At 38.0% G+C, this 19536-nt stretch overlaps 1 protein-coding gene across 6 annotated transcripts in view; it reads left to right on the top strand.

The window, feature by feature from the left end:
- NFKB1 (nuclear factor kappa B subunit 1) overlaps nt 1-19536 on the top strand; it is a 133635-nt gene that overhangs the window by 10075 nt on the left and 104024 nt on the right. For 4 of the 6 annotated variants that reach the window (XM_082605707.1, XM_082605709.1, XM_082605708.1 and 1 more), the window contains exon 1: nt 461-604. The exons of the other annotated variants lie outside the window; for them this stretch is intronic. The gene's annotated coding sequence lies outside the window, so the exon portion shown is untranslated. Of the gene's footprint in view, nt 1-460; nt 605-19536 lie in introns of those variants that run through there. 6 annotated transcript variants of the gene reach the window in all.

The following is a 19536-nucleotide window of genomic DNA, read 5'->3' as shown; positions in this document are numbered from 1 at the left end:
GGCGAGGCCGGGCCGGGGGCGCAAGGCACACCCCCGCAAGGCGTGCGGGCTTCCCCCACCCCCGGCGGCGACCCCACCTCCCGCCCCCGCGGCGTGCGCGCGTGTGTCCGTCTGTCTGTCTTCTCTCTCGACGTCAGTGGGAATTTCCAGCCAGGAAGTGAGAGAGTGAGCGAGAGAGAAAGAGAGAGAAGTGCACCAGCGAGCCGGGGCAGGAAGAGGAGGTTTCGCCACCGGAGCGGCCCGGCGACGCGACGACAGCTTCCCCTGCCCTTCCCGTCGGTCGGGCCTCTCGCCGCCACCCTCGGCCAGCGTCCCGCCGCCAGCCTCACTCGAGAGCCCGGGGCAGCCCAGGCCGGAGCCGCCGCGGCCGGGAAGGCGGCGACGCCGTGGTCCCGCAGCCGCGCGCCCGGCGTTCCCTCCGCCCGCGCTGCGGCCATGGCGCTGCGCTGACTGGCCCGGCGAGACCGCGCGCCCGCCCGGACCCGAGCCGACCCGCTCCGGCTCCGGTCGGCCGCCGCCTCTTCCTTCCCCGGCCCCCAGGCCCGCGCCGCCCCGGAGCGGGAGCCACAGGCGCAGGGAGACCGAGCGCGGACCCGCCAGCAGGGTAAGCCAGACTCGGGCAAGCGGGGGCCGCGCCGGCGAAGTGCGGCCCGACTCCCGCCACCCACCCGCCCCGCACCCCGTCCGGCCCCGCTCAGACTTCCTCATTCCTGCGCTAACCGCTCGGCTAGACCGGAGGAAGAGGTTGACAGTAGCGGAGAGGCGCATGGGCTCTGCGCGAGGGCGGAAAGGCACCCCCGGACTAAGCACGGGCCGGTCGGCCGGAGGGCCGCGGCTGCCCGCCCGGGCCGTTCTTTTTCCCCCGTCCCTCCGCGGGGCGGGAACGCGGCGCGGAGGGGAACTCGCGCAAACTTTTTTTAATCCCCACCTCCCCTCCCCCTGCCGGGGAGTCGGGCCTTGAGGGCTGAGGGGCGCTTGGGCGCGGAGGAGTGAGGGGAAGGTGGTTGGTGCAGTGCAGAAGCAGATTTCACCTAAGGGCGTTCCACGAAATGAAAGCAGAAGTGCATGTCAGTCCTCTGGGCTGGGAAGCCCTCCCCAGCTCCCCAAGATTGAACCGGACAGCCTTATTCCTGGTCTCCTACCTCCAAAAGAAGCCCCCCACTTCACACACACACACACACGCACACACACCCCAACCAACCAGGACAGGATATGCTCACCTACTATAGGACCTGTACCTTAGTTTTCAAAAGATAAGGAGGGCCTGGTACTGATCCTACAGGGCCTGCCTGGCGTTTGAGAGCGAAATTACCCACTTAGAGCACTTTTTAGACACCCTGATTATGTAAAACAGTTGGACAACGGTACCATGTGTTGTGCATGACCTCGAAAACAAAAATGATATAAACAAAGCCTATCGTGACATTTTAAAATAATAAATTTAAAAAATATCTGAGCTTCCATATACATTTTTGATAAAGTAGTCAAAATACCATCTTTTGCTTCTTCAGAACTTGTTGGTAGACGTGCTGTTCTGAGCAGAGAGATGACTCCAGTAGAAAGTGTATCTGGAAATGTAGGATAGTTTAACCAATAGAGTAAATATTCAGATTATGCTCTTCTGGTATGTAGGTTGAACAGGAATCACATTATCAGGAGTGGTGTGTAAGAATCAATGGCTACATAAAACTTCTCATTAATTTACCGTAGTAAATTAGGAAATTTGTACAAAGATTGGTTGGTTGCTTGGCTTTGATTATCAAGATTTAAGAGGTTTTCATGGACTTTGCTAAGTAGGGTTTTTCAGTATTGCAGATAACTAAATAACTATATTTAACTTAAAGATTTTGTTATAAAGCCCATAATCTGAGAGAATGACTGTGGTATTACTAAGACATTTAATGGCTCTGGCATAGAAATGTTCTTCTACAGACTGGTGATCTTTGGTAAACACTAAAGCTTAGGATCAAGATGTTCAGTGCTTATTTTTCTAGCAAAATACCTCAATTGAATATTCCTGAGTAGTTTAAATTGCACTCCTGTTGCTAAAACTTTAAATGGGAATCTGATTAAAATAAAGCCCTCAGCTGAAGCATGCTGTTTTCCTGATTTTAACATTGTGCTTTCTAGAGATGAATCCATTTACTGTTTGATGCACTAAAGAAGTTATGTAAATAACTTAAAGCAGAGTATCTTTTTGAGCTTCTGAACTTGAGAAGACAGGAAATAAAAAGAGATTAATTTATCATGTAATTAAATTGCTAAAGTGAGAAGAACATATATGATAAATGGAAACATGAGATCTCCTGAACTTACTCATCCACATTGATACCTGCAACTCCTCAAAGCCCTCTGGAGCTTATTTAGATAAAATGTCTTCCTGGGCCACAGCCTACTGGACCGAAATACTGCTTGCCGTGAATAGAAAACCACTTCTAACCTTGTTTGAAAGACTTTTTAAAGAAAGTTCTATATAATCCAATTAGGGATTGGTGGTGATTTGAAAATCTATTTGTTTTGAACTTTCAATTTTATCTTGTGTTCTGCAGTTGGCATTCACATGGGCTGAATAAATGCCCGGTTTTCAAACCCCGCTAGTAAATACTGGAGTATATGTACAAAAATAGTTGTTCCCCTTTGTAAGCACTCCTTTGATCTTTGCACTTCCTTCTTACTGCTACTTTTTAAACAAGATCATCTGTAATGACTGACTTGCACTTGGTAAAAGCTCAGTTAGTCTGAAATAGACAGAATTTTAGATTTAGTGATCACAGTCCTCACATTTCTCGTCATGTTCCTTGGAACAAATTGATGCTAGTTGAGAAACTAATATTTATGCAGGCTGTTTTTACCGCTGCTTTCAGACTTCCAGATAATTGATGAAGTAAGTTACTACCTGGACTTTCAGGGATTGCTCACTGTGGTAGATGGAAGGTCTTTATGAGGAATTGGCAGCCACAGGAATCTTGGACTATCATTCAATCAGCAAGCCCTTATTTTTTACCTAATTTATGAGAGGTATTCCCCTGTTCAGAAGAGGTGAAAGTTCTGGCTTCTGGGGGAAGTGGTTACTTCATAACCTTCAATTAGTTTGAACTTGGGAGAAGTAAGAACAGTAGTTGACATTTTAAAACAATAAATTTTAAAAATGATATCTGCGTTTCTATATAGATTTTTGATAAAGTAGTCAAAATATCTTTTTCTTTTTTAGAACCTATTAGTAGAAGTGCTGTTCTGAGCATAGAAATGACTGCAGCAGAAAATGTATCTGGAAAGGCCGACTAGTTTAACCAATAAGAATAGATATTCAGGTTATGCTCTTCTAGTCTACAGATTGAACAGCAATCACATTAACAGGAGTGGATATATAAGAATCAATGGCTATGCAAAATTTCTCATTAATTTCCCTTACTTTTAGTAGGAAGGTTGTTTCGTTTGGCTGATTGGTTTTCTGTTTATAATATGAATCATACAAGGTGGCACGATCGTTTTATGTTTTAAGAAGAGAAGGAGGAGGAGAAGGAACAGAATTTTCGTGCTGGGGGACACTTTTAGATGTGTTGCTCCTACATCTACATTTATGTCTGATCAGAGTTAATTGACAGCTCCTTGGTGACCAGCAAACCATACTGAAGCAATTGACCCTGCTTTCTGAGAATGGCTTCTCATTTGCTCTCTCGTATCTCCCATAAATACTGAATTCCCCTACAGTGTTCTTGGAGGTGAGCAGGTAAATCATCAGAAGCATACATACCCCTTTGAGTTGACCCTGTCACTGCTTAGGAGACCTTAAGGGTTTTAAAGATAGAGGCATTCATTCATCTTCAGAGAGGAAAGTTGGGACTTGTGACATAGTTTAGCAAGTCAGTTTGGCTCCTTGAACATTTTTTAATTAAAAAAAATTAATATTTGCAACCAGATAATCTGGTAGAGTTAATAGTTAGGGTAATATTACCAAGACACTTATCTTTGCAATATTTCATTAATGAGTATCCAGTGCTTCACTGTTAGATGAAGAAAAGTAGCATTCTTTTCTCAGTGATGGCTTTGTTTCATACCTTTGGTCTCTGTTGTTTTAGAGAGGGTTCCTGGGTGCAAATTAATATGCTTTCATATTTTCCGGTGAGGCTACCCTTGAATATCAGCTAATAGTTCAGAAAATAAGTTGTGAAATGAAATCTCACTGCTTCACTATAAAAATATTTAAACCCTAACAGTTTTACACAAAAGTGATATAAAGTGTGATTTGTTAAAGAGTATAGACTCTTCAAGAGTGTAGATTATGGATGAAAATATTTGTTAAATTTACAATATTAATCATAAAAAATCATTGTATTTAAAAATTTTATCATCATATTTTAAATTTTTTTAGGAAATCAATTCATTGTTATTCTTTTATATTTTTTGCAGTAATAGATTTAATTATCAGTAGTACAAGTTTCATCTGCTTTGGTTTGTTGCCTGTTTTTGAAATTAGAATAATGAAATGGATGGCTTAATTCCCTACGACAAATTGGCTTATTACTGTTCACTTACATTTCACCATTAGGCCAAAAATCTTATAACCAGCTTTTATTCTGACCCATACTTTGACAGATATTAATGAATTTAATCTATAGATGATTTCTTTAAGCTATGAAAAAAGTTCTGACTGATGGAGCCTGACTGATGCTGCAGGCACTGCTTTGTAATCCAAAGATTGTTAAAGCCTATCGAAATTAATCAATCAAAAAGTAAAAACAAAATATTTATAACATCCGGAATAAAATACTTAGGACCTATAAAAAATTGGGGGGAAAAGTTTATAGCTGGAAAACCTCAGGAACCAGCAGGCAACCTTTACTATACTTTCCACCTTCATACTTTAATGATTTTGCAACACTATAAAACCTGGGGCCTCATCACAGGAGGGTTTTGTTCGTTATTTCTTATTTGTAGCATTTTCAGAAAATTTTCCTTGGAACTCTGAATCTAAGCATTTATTCTCTGTGGACACAATTTATGAAATGAAATATACCATCTACACTGGAAAAGGGTACAATGCCAACACTCCCAGGCCTGGTATCATACCCTCAGGGAGAGTCAGAATCATTTTACTGAAAACTCCTAACTTCAGTCCACTCAGCTTTGGACTTAATTAGTTCTGGTTCTGACCCTGACCTCTCTTCAAATCACTTAACAAACACACATTCAAGTTTTAAAAATTAATTTTAAAAGTTGTTTACAAATACATATATGTATAATCATTTTTGTTGCTGCCAACAAACTGAGGAAGAAAATAAATGTTTACTTATGTAACAAGTACATTGTAAAGCTGTCATTGTTGAAAAGTACCCTGAAAAGTGAATAGCAGCAGTGTTTGTTAGTTAGAATAATAAAATAATCCAAGTACTCTGCGTATAGCTTCCCTGTGAGAAGATTTGGAGAGAACGATAAATTTTGCTGTGTTCCATTACATAATCAGCTCAGTCTACAGCTTCTGGGCATAAACGAAAACACAGAGCTCTAATGTTGTCCCAGTCTTCACTGTGTGAATCAAAAAACGTATGGACCATTCAAACATTTCATACTGGAAAATAAAGCTTTCGATTTTTCTTAGGTTTAAGCCTTTTGATATATGAGGCTCACTAGCATTTGTACATGAGATTTTCTTTTTTTTGCTAACTTGAATTAAAAAAATACAAAACCTACATAAAGTTAAGCACACCTCTATAGAGAGAGCTTAATTAACATGAAATAAATAACTTGATTGCTATAATGAATTTTGTTTGTCAAAATAGCAGTTATTTTACAAAATTATCATTTTTATTATTATTTATTGTGTGGTTTTACTAAACATATCACAGTATATTTTACTGTCGGGGCATACGTATCCTTCATTTTTATCTCCAGAAATCAATTCTAATAATATTAAGCTTGAAAAAAGATAAATTAGAAGTGATGACAAATTCCCTAATCAATCTACCTATTCATCAGTTCTGGGTTCAAGCCTGCAGTTCATTTAAATAGTGAAAATAAATTGCTTAATTGTCCTGGAAAATATGCCTTCCAAGACAAGAATTTTAGGAATGGAGAGAATGACTTTTTTTTTTTTAGTGTTTTAACATGAATCCCTGACTTATGTTTTATTGATGTTTGAAGAACTTTATCTACCAGTTCTTACCTTAGGTATAGGTTTATTTTCTAAGATATAACCATTTATTGGTGTTTGATCATTAAGACTTGATTTATAAAGTGTATTTTTCTTTTCAGTGGGGGCTAGGTGTGGTTGTGAGGTCAGAGGAGAAGAATCCCTAAAAAGTTACAGCATCTAGTATAATGCTCTCTGAATAATATAAGCCACCTGTATGATTTATAAAGTTAAAGACAATGTGGAAGGATGGAAGGAGTATGAATGGCTGTTCATACAGAGGACATTTAAGGTAGAAAGGAAGAAACACGAAGGTAAAGACTAAAAGTTAAATTTAATGTTGAAAACTTTGGCCAAAACAAAGGATAATGAAAGCATAGATAAAGTTTTAGGGGAGAGTTCTCTAAAAAATCAGGTCTTGAACTTTGTTTTTGACCTGAATGTGGAAAAGAAAAATAATCTAGAAAGTGAATCAGAATTCAGAGAAAAGGATAAATTCTGTATATCATGGATGAGAAGAGGAGGGTCATAATGAAAGGAGTGAGAGGTTGTCCTTGAATAGAACTGTTTTGTGGACATTTCACTGTGGCTTATCCTACTTTTGATTAATTGAAATCAATAGTCATTCCCCCCACATTCTTAAGTCAGTTGTGTTAAGCAGACCTCGGTACACTTGGGAAATTATAAAATCAAAAGCGTGGTATCTGATAACAGTTAAATGCACTTCCTTGCTCTCCTGCTATATCATAGCATTTATTTGATATAATGTCTTTATAGTTTATCCATGTGTTTACCCAGTTTCCCGTTTCAGACATTTAACTAAATTTAACAAGCACACCTTGGAAGATTTTAATACTTCCTATTTTAAAACATTGCCTTATCAGTCATTTACTTTGAAGTGCTTTTTTATGATGGGCAGGGAAAGTATCCTATTTCTCTTGAAAAGTCTAACATAATAGCCAAATAGGAATTAGTCCAAGTTGAAATAGATGGATGACTGCGGGGGGGGGGGGCAGTTTTGCTGTGCGTAGTAAATATGTGTTAAACTGAAGGAGTCCATTCATTCTGCAAGCCACAGAAAACAATAATTTTATTGCTGAGGCACTTAAGTATCATTACATGGATGTCCCCGTCAGTATGCCAATATCAAATTTATCATCATTCCCACCCACCAAATTGCTCCTCCCAGCACATTTAGGGGATACAGTTGTTAGCCCACTGTGGTCCATTCAGTAGGTTTCCCATGCCAGAAATCTAGAAACCCATTCTTCATGCATACTCACTTATCTCCTCCAGTCCATCACCAAATTCTATCAATTCAGCCTCCTCTCATCTCCAGAATTCATCCCTTCCTCATTGAATTTCTAGCTTTCATGTTTTTGATTCGCTCCTGATGCATAATCTCCTGCTTCTATTCCATCCTTCATTCCAGCATAAAAGTCAGCTTTCTAAAGTGCAGATCTGATCACATCACGATCTTTATATTTCTGAAATGTCTCCATTGTCTTTACAAGCTGATTCCTGCACACATCACCTCCCACCCTTGCTCCTCACCCACCCCCTATTTCTCAAGTCATCCATATCAATTTTCAGTTCCTATCTGCCATATTTTCTCACTTTGAATGCCTCTGCATGTGCATTCCCTGTGTGAGGAGTGTGCTCTCCTTCCTAGCCATTGTGCTGACTACTCAACCTTCAGGCATGGTGTACACATCACCATTTCTCTGTCCATTCTCCCTGACCTTCCCATAAAGATTTATGTGCTCCCAGTCCATGGGCTCTTGACTTCTTATGCTTTCTAGACAGAAAATATCTTGAGGGAAGGGATTTTATCTTACTTTTTATCAGCACAGCACCCAGTAAGTTTGCCAAATGAATAAGTAAATAACTAGACAAAATATTGATAGACTGCTGTTGATTAAGCTATGTGACTCTGGGCAAGTTAATTAACTTCTCTGGGTCTCATTTTCTCCCTTAAAAAAAAAAATGAGACAGACTAAATGAGCATCTCCCTCTAAAATTATTTGTTGCTTTGATATAATAGTGTTATTTGGAAGACTTCAGATTTTCTTGCCATATTGAGATAGGTCAACTTAAGGAAAATTCATGTAAGAAAGTACAAAGACAGTTCTTGATTATCAATATGATAATATGAGGAACTGTCCATTTTTGGATTATAAGTTATCATTTATGGTCCCAGTCTAGCTTCTTTCTGACGTCCAGGTGTTTCTGGGGTTGCATCTTTTCGTTATTAATCATTCTCTACTATGAACTCATGTTCATATCTCCAAAGCAATTTAAGGCACACATGATACAGAAATTGAATATCAAATTCAGCATTTTGATTGTAAATTGCTTCAAGGTCTCACTAATTATAATTATATTTGGAGGAAGAAGATAGGGAAGTGGTAGTCGTATGAGCTGAATCCTCATCTGTCATAGCAAGAACACAATGTCTAAAATTGATCAATTAAGAAAAAAGATATAAACATAGTATTTAGGGATATGAAAAGAACCCCCGGGAAAACCAAAAAGAGAAAGTTAAGAGTGTTAAAAAGTTGATCACTTGGAAAAGCAGGATTGGAGTTGGGAGGTGGTGTGGGGAAACTTTGCTCTTTACATAAGCTCTTGTACTTTTGCATAGTAGGATTTTTTTTTTAACCGTTAATTTATTTGAATACATGTTGAGTCCTTCCTATGTGCCAGGTTCTAGACACTGGGAATACAGTGCTGAACAAGACAAATCCATAATTTCATGGAGCTAATTAGATCATTTAATGTTTTCAGTTTAAAATATTTTCTTTTTATATTAGTCTTTTTAAAATTGAAGAATCACATAACCAAAAAAGGACACAAATCATAAGATTATGGCTTTAATGAATTATCTCAAAGTGAACACACTTAACATTAAATAGAACGTAACCAGCACAGCAAAAGCCCCCTTTCTGCTCCTTCTTAGTCAAGATTCCTACCCTTCAGTCTCATTTAAAAGGTTTCACTAATGACTTTTGGATTACGTAAATGTTGATTCCGTGACTCACATTCATCTGCATAACAATCAAGAGTTGACTGAATGAATTCATTACTTCAAGGTGCTAATAATGAGCTTTACACAAGTAGGAACTAACTCTCCTATTGTTAAAAGCCCTAAGGGCAGCTTATTTCAGATTTTCCTCACCGAACAAAATATGTAAGTGAAAATATTTAAAAATCAAATTTTTACATTAATTTATCATTTATGAGTTTGAGTAGATATTTTGTTTATTGCCGAGCAGGTAAGATCAGTGACAAAGAGACATGGGAGAAAGAAGTATTCGCATCAGAATTGATGTATAGATTGTACAATAGATTGTATGTGACAGCTGTCATATCAGCGTGCATGTAAAAAAAAAAGATCAAAATTGGTGAATTTTTTTTTAATATAAATTTATTTATTTATTTTTGGCTGCATTGCGTCTTCGTTGCTGCACGCAGGCTTCTCATTGTGGTGGCTTCTCTTGTTGTGGAGCACAGGCTCTAAAACACAGGCTCAGCAGTTGTGGCGCACGGGCTTAGTTGCTCCGCAGCATGTGGGATCTTCCTGGACCAGGGATCGAACCCGTGTCCCCTGCATTGGCAGGCGGATTCTTAACCACAGCGCCTCCAGGGAAGCCCAAAATTGGTGAATTTTTGTGTAGCCATTTTAATATTGAAGATGGAAAGAAAAAAGCAACATTTTCGGCCTATTATGCGTTATTATTTCAAGAAAGGTAAAAACGCAATTGAAACAAAAAAAGATTTGTGCAGTATATGGAGAAGGTGCTGTGACTGATCGAACATGTCAAAAGTGGTTTGCGAAGTTTCGTGCTGGAGATTTCTTGCTGGACAATGCTCTGTGGTCGGGTAGACCAGTTGAAGTTGATAGCGATCAAATCGAGACATTAATTGAGAACAATCAACATTATACCACTAGGGAGATAGCCGACCTACTCAAAATATCCAAATCAAGTGTTGAAAATGATTTGCACCAGCTTGGTTATGTTAATCGCTTTGATGTTTGGGTTCCACGTAAGTTGAGCGGAAAAAAACCTCTTGACCATATTTCCACATGCGATTCTCTTCTTAAACGTAATGAAAACGTTCCATTTTTAAAACAAATTGTGATGGGCAATGACAAGTCTATACTGTACAATAATGTGGAATGGAAGAGATCGTGGGGCAAGTGAAATGAACACCACCAACCACACCAAAGGCAGGTCTTCATCCAGAGAAGGTGAAGTTGTATGTATGGTGGGATTGGAAGGGAGTCCTCTATTATGAGCTCCTTCTGGAAAACCAAACGATTAATTCCAACAAGGACTGCTCCCAATTAGACCAGCTGAAAGCAGCAGTTGACAAAAAGCATCTGGAGTTAGTCAACAGAAAACACATAATCTTCCATCAGAATAACGCAAGACCGCGTGTTTCTTTGATGACCAGGCAAAAACTGTTACGACTTGGCTGGGAAGTTCTGATTCATCCGTCGTATTCACCAGACATTACACCTTCAGATTTCCGTTTATTTCGGTCTTTACAAAATTCTCTTAATGGAAAAAAATTTCAATTCCCTGGAAGACTGTAAAAGGCACTGGATCAGTTCTTCGCTCAAAAAGAGAAAAAGTTTTGGGAAGATGGAATTATGAAGCTGCCTGAAAAATGCAGAAGATAGTGGAACAAAAGGGTAATACGTTGCTCGGTAAAGTTCTTGGTGCAAATGAAAAACGTGTCTTTTATTTTTACTTAAAAACCGAAGGCACCTTTTGGCCAACCCAGTACACTGACATCTGCATATATTGAAGGGTTTACCTATAGACGTGGTCATTGTGAAAAGGCCTTCATATCTAGATTAAGCACTGATCGGCCCTCTGTATAAGGCCTAATTTTGATGCTTGCAAATTATTATTTATGTGTGTATGTAATTGGAAGCTTGTTGTGATTCTTTCTTCAAGGAAACCATTTTCTCCCTCCAGGCCAGTTGTCACCACATACATAGAACAAAGTATTGCTGGCCCACATGATGAATCATTTTCTCTTAAAACATAAAGGATATATTTTTATTGATATTGTAGAATTAGTAAAAATGAAAATCCATACTAAAGTCATCATATTCAGGTTTAAGAGAATGTGATCAGTTTCTCTATGTTTGATCAAAAGAATATTAATCTCTTGGGAAATCCCTGGCTGTCCAGTAGTTAGGGCTCCACGCTTCCATTGCAAGGGGCACAAGTTTGATCCCTGGTGGGGGAACTAAGATACTGCGTGCCACGCAGCACGGCCAAAAAAAAAAAGGTATATTAATCTCTAATTCATAATCCACGAGGTCTCCTCCTCCTCAATCTGAAAATACAAATACTCCAAATTGGTCCTCAAGACAAAGGTCAGACATGAAATTAAAATTTGGTCATACTCTATTTTTTTATTACGACTATTTTTTTTAGAGCAGTTTAAGGTTCACAGCAAAATTGAGGGGAAATTACAGAGGTTTACCGTATACTCCCTCCCCCCACACATGCATAGTCTCCCCCGTTATCAGTGTTCCCCGACCACAACAGTGTGTTTGTTGCAATGGATGAACCAACATTGACACATCATAATCACCCAAAATCCAGAGTTTACACTGCAGTTCATTCTTGGTGGTGTGCATTCTGTGGGTTTAGACAAATGTATCATTACATGTATCTATCGTTATGGTTATCATACAAGAGTATATTTAACTGCCCTGAAAAGCCTCTGTGCTGTGCCTATTCATACATCCTCCCCCACCATTGTACTCTAGTTTTAGGGAGGAAGAAGTCTGTAGAAGTAGAAATGTGGAAGCAAAAAGTTCAGAACAAGGTCCAGTAAGTCAAATCCCTTTTGAATGCCACCTTAGTGAAAGACCTCAAACTTTGAGTAGGTGTATTGAATTGGTTTTTATATGGAAGTGGAAGGCAGCAATCTCCCACGAGTGACATCAGTTCTAACATGTAAAGGTTTAGCTAATTTACTATAAATCTTTAGAGAACTTTTCTAGATACACAAATTTATATTCACCAGATTTTATCCTACTATAGTGTAAACAAAAAAAATGTTACTTAGAATGGAATCTGCCATTTGATATACATGACAATTATAATATGGTTAGAAAATGTCCAAAATATATTTTGATCCTATAAATTTCAGTCATCTGTGATTAAGAAAACACCATAGGCAAAGATTTGATTCTTATAGAAAGCATTAGAATGCATTCTAATCACTTCTTTTAAAAAATCCTTGTCCTCCATGGTTACAGTGGACGAGGTACAGCAAGACTTTAGATGCTTCTTTCATACAGGGTAATGAAGTTATATTTACTATGTTTATTGATTCTAAGAGGCACACACCCAGTTTAATACCTGACTTAATCATATATGTTTGAGGATTTTCTGGGTATCTTTCTAGTCTTGGTTTTTAATTTCATTGTGTTTGGATAATATATTTTATATGTTTTCACTTCTTTGAAATTTATTGAGACTTGTTTTGTGGTCCAACATATAGTCTATCTTGGTGAATGTTCCACGTGCACTTGAAAAGAATGTGTAGTCTGCAGTCATTGGTGGAATGTTCTGTATATGCACTTAGGTTAATTTGGTTGATGGTGTTGTTCCTTAATTTTCTATGAAAATTACTGATGTTCTCTTGATTTGCTTTTATCAGTTATGGAGAGAAGAGTGTTAAAAATCTTAACTATAATTGTGGATATTTCTACTTCCTTTAGTTCTTCCACTTTTTACTTCATGCATCTTGAAGCTCTGTTAATATGTACATACACATTATGATCATTATTTCTCCATGATGATTTGACCCTTCATTCTTATGAAGTGTTCCTCTTTGTCCCTGGCAATCATTCTCTTGAAGTGTACTGTATATGATATTTTAGTATAGCCTGTTTTCTTATATTTAGTATTTCCATGGTGTAACTGGTATAACTTTCCATCTTTATACTTTGAGACTAGCTCAGTCTTTAATATTAAAGTGTAATTCTTATGAAAAGCATATACCTGAGTCTTGCTTTTGTGTCCAATCTGACCATCACTACTTTTTTATGGGTGACTTCAGTCTATTTAATGTAATTATTGATATGGTTGGGTTTAAGCCTACTATCTTGGTAATTGTTATCCATTTGTACCTTCTGTTGTTTAATCATTTTTTCCTCCTTTCCTGCCATCTTTTGAATAAACCAAGTTTACTTTTTAAATTCCATTTTATGTCCTTCATCGGCTATTTTTTTAAGTGGTTGCTTTAGGGATTATAATATGCATCCTTGAGTCTACCATGAATTAATACCGTAACATGTCATATATAGTGTAAGAATTTGATAGTGTTTTACTTCCATTTGTCCTCTTCCCTTCCTCTGTGTTGTTATTGTTATACAGTTTACTTCTGCATAGGTTATAAACTGCAAAATTTATTGTAGTGTTTCTCTTGAGGAACAAACAAGAAAAAAGTCTTATACTTACCCACATATTCATCACCTCTTATTCTGTTATATAAGAATATATAACAGTGTTTCTTATTCTTTCATGTAGGTCCAAGTTTCTATCTAGTACCATTTCCCTTCAGCATGGAGAACTTTCTTTAACATATCTTTTAGCAGACCTGCTGACTACACATTCTCTCAGCTCTTGTCTCTTTGAAAAATGTCAATTTCACTTTTTATTTTTAAAGGATATTTTTGCTGAATATAGAATTGTTCATTGATTCAGTTTTTTCCTTTCAGCACTTTCATCATTGTTTCTGATGAGAAGTCAGCCATCATACTTATCATTGTTTCCCCTTGTCCCTGGATGGTTTTAGGATTTTTTTTTTCTTATCATTAGTTTTTCACAGTATGGCTGTAATATGACTAACTGTGGTTTTATTTGTGTTTATCCAACATGGGTTTCTTTGAGATTCTTGGGTCATGGGTTGATTTTTTTTTTTTAATCAAGTTTGGAAAATTCTCCACCATTATTTCTTCAAATATTTTTTCTCTCTTCTCTCTCTTTCTGGGATTCTAAATTATACATATGTAAGACCACTTCATGTTGTCTCATAAGTCACTGAAGGTGTCTTAATTTCTTTATGCCTTTTTTCTCTGTGCTTCACTTGAATAGTTTTTATTGGCCATTATTCAAGTTTATCGATCCTTCTACATTGCTCAATATGTTAATAAGTACACCTAGTGAAATTTCATTTCAGTCTAGAATTTTCCATTGGTTATTTTTCTTTTTTAATAGTTTTCTTTTCTCTGCTGAGATCTCCTATCTGTTTATCCATTATATCCATATTTCCTTTTACATTCTTGAACATATTACTATTGGCAGTTTTAAAGGCATTGGCTGCTAATTTCATCATTTGTGTCATATTTTTTCTTCTGAGTCATATTTTCCTACTTCTTCGCATGTTTTGTCATTTTTTGTTGTACATTGTGAATACCCCATTGTAGAGAGTATGGATCTTTGTTTTCTGTTAAAGACTGTTGAATTTTGTTGTAACGGGCAATAAATTTATTGGTGGATCACATGGTTTTATTAAGATGAGTTTAGAGTAACCCTTATTCTAGGGTATATCCTTTACTCCCATTGCATGGTCTTCTGAGGTCACAAGTGAATGTTAAGATTGTTAAGTGATGTCTCTTCACCCTAGATGATTAGAACTTCAGTGTCTCTCAGAAGTTCCAGGAACTTCTGGAATCTCAATTCAGCTTATCATTGTTCCCCACTGTCCCTGGATTTGGATCCCCAGCAGCTATTTTCTAGTAGGCTTTGCAGAATCTTGTTCTGCACTATCACAGTTTCATATTTGGCCAATGCCCAGAAGTGACCCCTATGGAGATTTATGAGCCTCCTTCTCTGTGTATCTCTCCTTTCTGATACTCTCCCCTGTGAGATTGCTGCTCTCTATTTGGGCTCTGCGTCCTTGTGTCATGGTTTGGAACGTGCCCTCAGTCAAAAAGTGAGTTTGGAACACACCTCAAGTATTTCCATTCTCTTGTGGTATACAGCCTTATACTGTCTCTTGTCCAGTGTCTTAAATTATTGCTTCAAGTATTTTGTATAGCTTCACATTTGAGTATGGCAGTGGGGCAAGTTCAATAATTGTTACTGTCATGACTGAAACTAAAAGTCCACATTTGGACAAATCTGGAATTGCACTGTTTCTTACCATTAATGCAAAGGTAATTTTTTTTAAAGTACTTATTTAGTAATTTGGCGATTCAAAGAAGTAAAACTCTATTTTTAGGCATCTATATCCAGTTAAAAAGATGATAAATATATAAAGTTAAATTGCAGTAGAACAGTATGTTGTTGAGTGTGCAGTCATCAATACACACAAGTATTATAGCCCTTATGTGGACTATAAAGCTGTAGGTTACAGAGGAAATACAGGGTGTCTTGGCAAATGTTGGATTTCAGTAGAGGCTTGAGGACTGGGTAATATTTAAGTAGGAAAGATGGCATTTTAGGATGCAGGGCATACTGTGAATAAATATACAAGATGCAAATGAGCAAGGCCTTTTTGAATGATCAGTCTGCCTGTTGTAGAAGGTTTTGGTTGGGATGTAGTATTAGGACATAGTGGAAAGCCCTCAACCACTCAGCATATATGAAAAGCATCACCTGTTAAGCATTAAGAGCCTGTTAAGGTGATGCTTATAATATAATATGGTGAATGGTTGAGGGCTTTCGACTTTGTCTTGTAAGTAATGTGGCAATAATGTGAAAGAGGCTTAAGGAAGGAGAAATACCACAGTAAAGGAGAACAGTATGGAGGCCATTATTATTCAGAGGTAAGGCAACGAATGTTTAACTAGGGTGTAACAGTGAAAGGAAAGTGCAAAGGAGGGGCAGATACAAGAAGTAATACAAAGAAAAGATCAACAGAAATTGATTATTGACTGGATGGGTGTGAAATAAGCAGAGGGAAAAGGAGAAAAAGTTGACTGAATTTTTGGCTCTGAGTACTTGAGAGAATGATATATTGGCAAAACCTGGAAAGTCAGCAATGGGGCCCGTTGCCATAGGAATGATGAATTTGGTGTTAGATAGTAGGGAGTTGAAAGGATTAAAAACATTATTGTTTTATAATGGTATCACTGCTTAAAGCTAGCAGCAATTTATTAATATTTATATTTTGAAGGTTTTAACAGTACTAATTTTATTTCTGTTTATACCATGGTGGTTTTGCCTCTTGTCCTTGTTTCTTTTGTTCAGCTGGAAACTGAATAGGCCAATAAAGTAAAAATGACTACAAAGGGTGTTCTAAATAGGACCCTAACAAAGAAAGTGTAACTATTGAATCACCAAGATATCTAACCCATGCCCCACATGCCTGCCATTTCCCATGACACTTACCGTGTTGCATTGTTTTTGCCTGTCTTCCTACTTACTAAACTGTTGCATTAGTTGGCTTTTGCTACATAAAAAATCACCACAAAGCTAACTAAGAAACAAACATTTGTTATTTCTCCCAGTTCGGGAGGCTGTCTAGGTCATCTGGTCTTGCCTGGCTCTGGGGATCTCTGAAGTCTTTTGGCTGCTCAGCAGGTGCTGTGTGGTCCAGCGGACCCTCAGCTAGGACTTCCCCTCACTGCTCCATTGGCCTCTCCTCCTCCAGTGGGCTGGCCCAGGCTTATTCACATGGCACCTGTGTTCCAAGAGAACAGAATTGTTGGTCATTGCAAGGCCTCCAGAAGTCTGCATTTAAAACTCACCCTTCTATCTCACTCTGTTGGTCAGAGTAAGTTACAGCCCTGCCGAGATTCAAGGGATGGAGAAATAGATTTTTCCTCTTGTCAGGTGGAGTTGCAAAGAATTTTTGGCCATTGCTTTCAGTCTATCACAACCGTTAGCTCTGTGAGTACAGGTACTGCGTCACTCATGTGTACTTTGGTATCTTTGGTAACTGACACATAGTAGTTTCAATATTTTTTTAATGAATGACTAAACTAATGAAAGCATTCAAGGAGCATTTCAATATACCTTAATTTTAAATATGTACTACATACTTTTATCATACCATTAGTGAGTGTGGTATTTTCTATGGGCAGCTTTCAGAGAGAATCTCTTTATTCTCTTTCTATCCTTTGAACTTGATCAATGGAGACATTTAAAACAAAACAAAACAAAAAGCAACTACCACTTGCATTAACGTTGTTTCATATTTTTAACTTCACATTTGATTGTCTCAGGAAGAACTCCCTTAAGTTTTGTGTATTGTCACAGTGCTGTTCTGCTTTTCAGGCTATGCTATGGGTAGACTGCCTCCAGCCTGAACATTCAGGAGACCTAGAGCAAAGATGCTGTATTAAAATAAAGTTGTGAGTCCAGAAGGAAAATCAATTCTGCCTCTTAGACAAGTGATATTCGAATCATAGTCCGTGGAGTCAGAGTAGCCAGCATTACTCTTATCAACCTGAGCGAATGGCTTCTTCTCTCTAAACCTCAGTGTTCTCAGGAATATTGTGAGAATTAACTGAAATATATGAAGCACTATCTCTAATTCCTTACTCATGGGAGGGAGTCAGTAAAGTTTAATTCTTTCTCCATGTGAACCAGCATACTATCATGACACGATGGCATGCAACTAGGTTTCTCCTCCTTGGCACTATTGGCATTTGGGGTCGGATATTTCTTTATTGTGAGGGGCCATCTTGTGCATTATAGGATGTTTAGCAGCATTTCTGATCTCTACCCACTAGATGCCAGTAGGACCACCTGCCAGTTGTGACAGATGAAAATGTCTTCAGACATTTGCCAAATGTCCCTGGAGGCAAAATGCAGACATTTTATTCAGCAGTGATAAGGATTAGGATAGGGAGGGAAGGTGGCAGTGTATCAGTAAATGTGTAGGATGGAAAAGAAATAGAAATACTTGATTCTTCTCAGAGTGCCTAAACTTTTACTGCCTATTATTCCCGTAATTTATTATAAACATAATGTTTACTGTGCTACCTAATAAAATGGCTAACATTTGCTATGTGTCCCTAACTGTGCTAGTAAGCTTTGCATGCCGTTAATAGTTGAATGTTGTTAGATTGGTATTCCATTGTAAACAGGGACCTTATGTTATACCAGCTCCAAGCACAATGCATTTGTACTTATTAGGTAGCTATTCTACGTGTTAATTGGCCATATTGTACCCAACTCAAAAAATAGGGAGCTAAAAATGGATGGAGGAGTGGAAAAACATAGAAAATGAGTTTATACAAAGCTAAACATGGTAGGACACAAGTATTCATTCTTTTTCAAAAACTTTAAAAAATCAGCTATTCTGAGAAAAGTAACTAAATCACCATTAACTTTTCTTTCATCATCACTAAGTCAATGTATCATCAGAAAGATGTAAATAAATAGCCACTTTAGGGCCTCCCTGGTGGCGCAGTGGTTGAGAGTCCGCCTGCCGATGCAGGGGATACGGGTTCGTGCCCCGGTCTGGGAGGATCCCATATGCCGCGGAGCGGCTGGGCCCGTGAGCCATGGCCGCTGGGCCTGCGCATCCGGAGCCTGTGCTCCGCAACGGGAGAGGCCACAACAGTGAGAGGCCCGCGTACCGCAAAAAAAAATAAAAATAAAAAAAAAAATAAATAGCCACTTTAACGTTAACTTTTTTTCTATTTATTACGAAGAGGATTCCAGTAGTGCTTAGAAGTTTTTGATTCATTCATACTTTATGTTCTCTTCACTGTATATCATTAATTGTTAAAGATGTCAGAGTTAAACTTTAAATTCAGGACAGGGTTTGATTTTCTCTTTTTTTCTATTAAAAATATATTTCCAATTAATAATTAAGTTAGAAAATTAAAACAGAAATTTGTAACTTGGGGAGTAAAAGTCCCCATGTCACTATATATGGATATGAATTATTATTTTTAGCAGTTACATAACATATAACTGTATGAATGTAGCATAATTATAATTAAACAATCTCCTATCAAAGGACTTTTAGACTGTTTCCAGTTTTTTGCTGCAGTGAATATTCTTGTACTTATTTTTTTGTACACTTGCTCATGTAATTCTTTAGTACAAATTCCTGGAAGTGGAATTGCAGAGTCAATAGACACTCTTTATTTGAATGTTTCATATTATATGTAGTACACATACAATGTTTCACATATGTAGTGCATAAACCTTACAGCATGTTTCCTCCAAAAAAATTCCTCTGTGGAAAGCAACTCCAGTATATTCTTTCTCTTTATTAATTTATTATCCAACAGAGAGATGGTAATAAGTCACTGTTTTTCTTGTAATTTCATCCAAGATGAGATACTAAAAGTACACCTAAGTGATGTCCGTTATGGCTGAAAATAAACTTGAAAATGGAGACACTTTATCTCTCTGATTCCCAACTCTATCCTCTAGATGGCACCTAAAATTCTGTTTTTCAAA

The sequence above is a fragment of the Mesoplodon mirus genome, assembly GCF_964341445.2.
Source record: "Mesoplodon mirus genome assembly, chromosome: 2".
Lineage (NCBI taxonomy): Eukaryota > Metazoa > Chordata > Mammalia > Artiodactyla > Ziphiidae > Mesoplodon > Mesoplodon mirus.
This window is presented reverse-complemented; position numbering and strand designations above follow the sequence as displayed.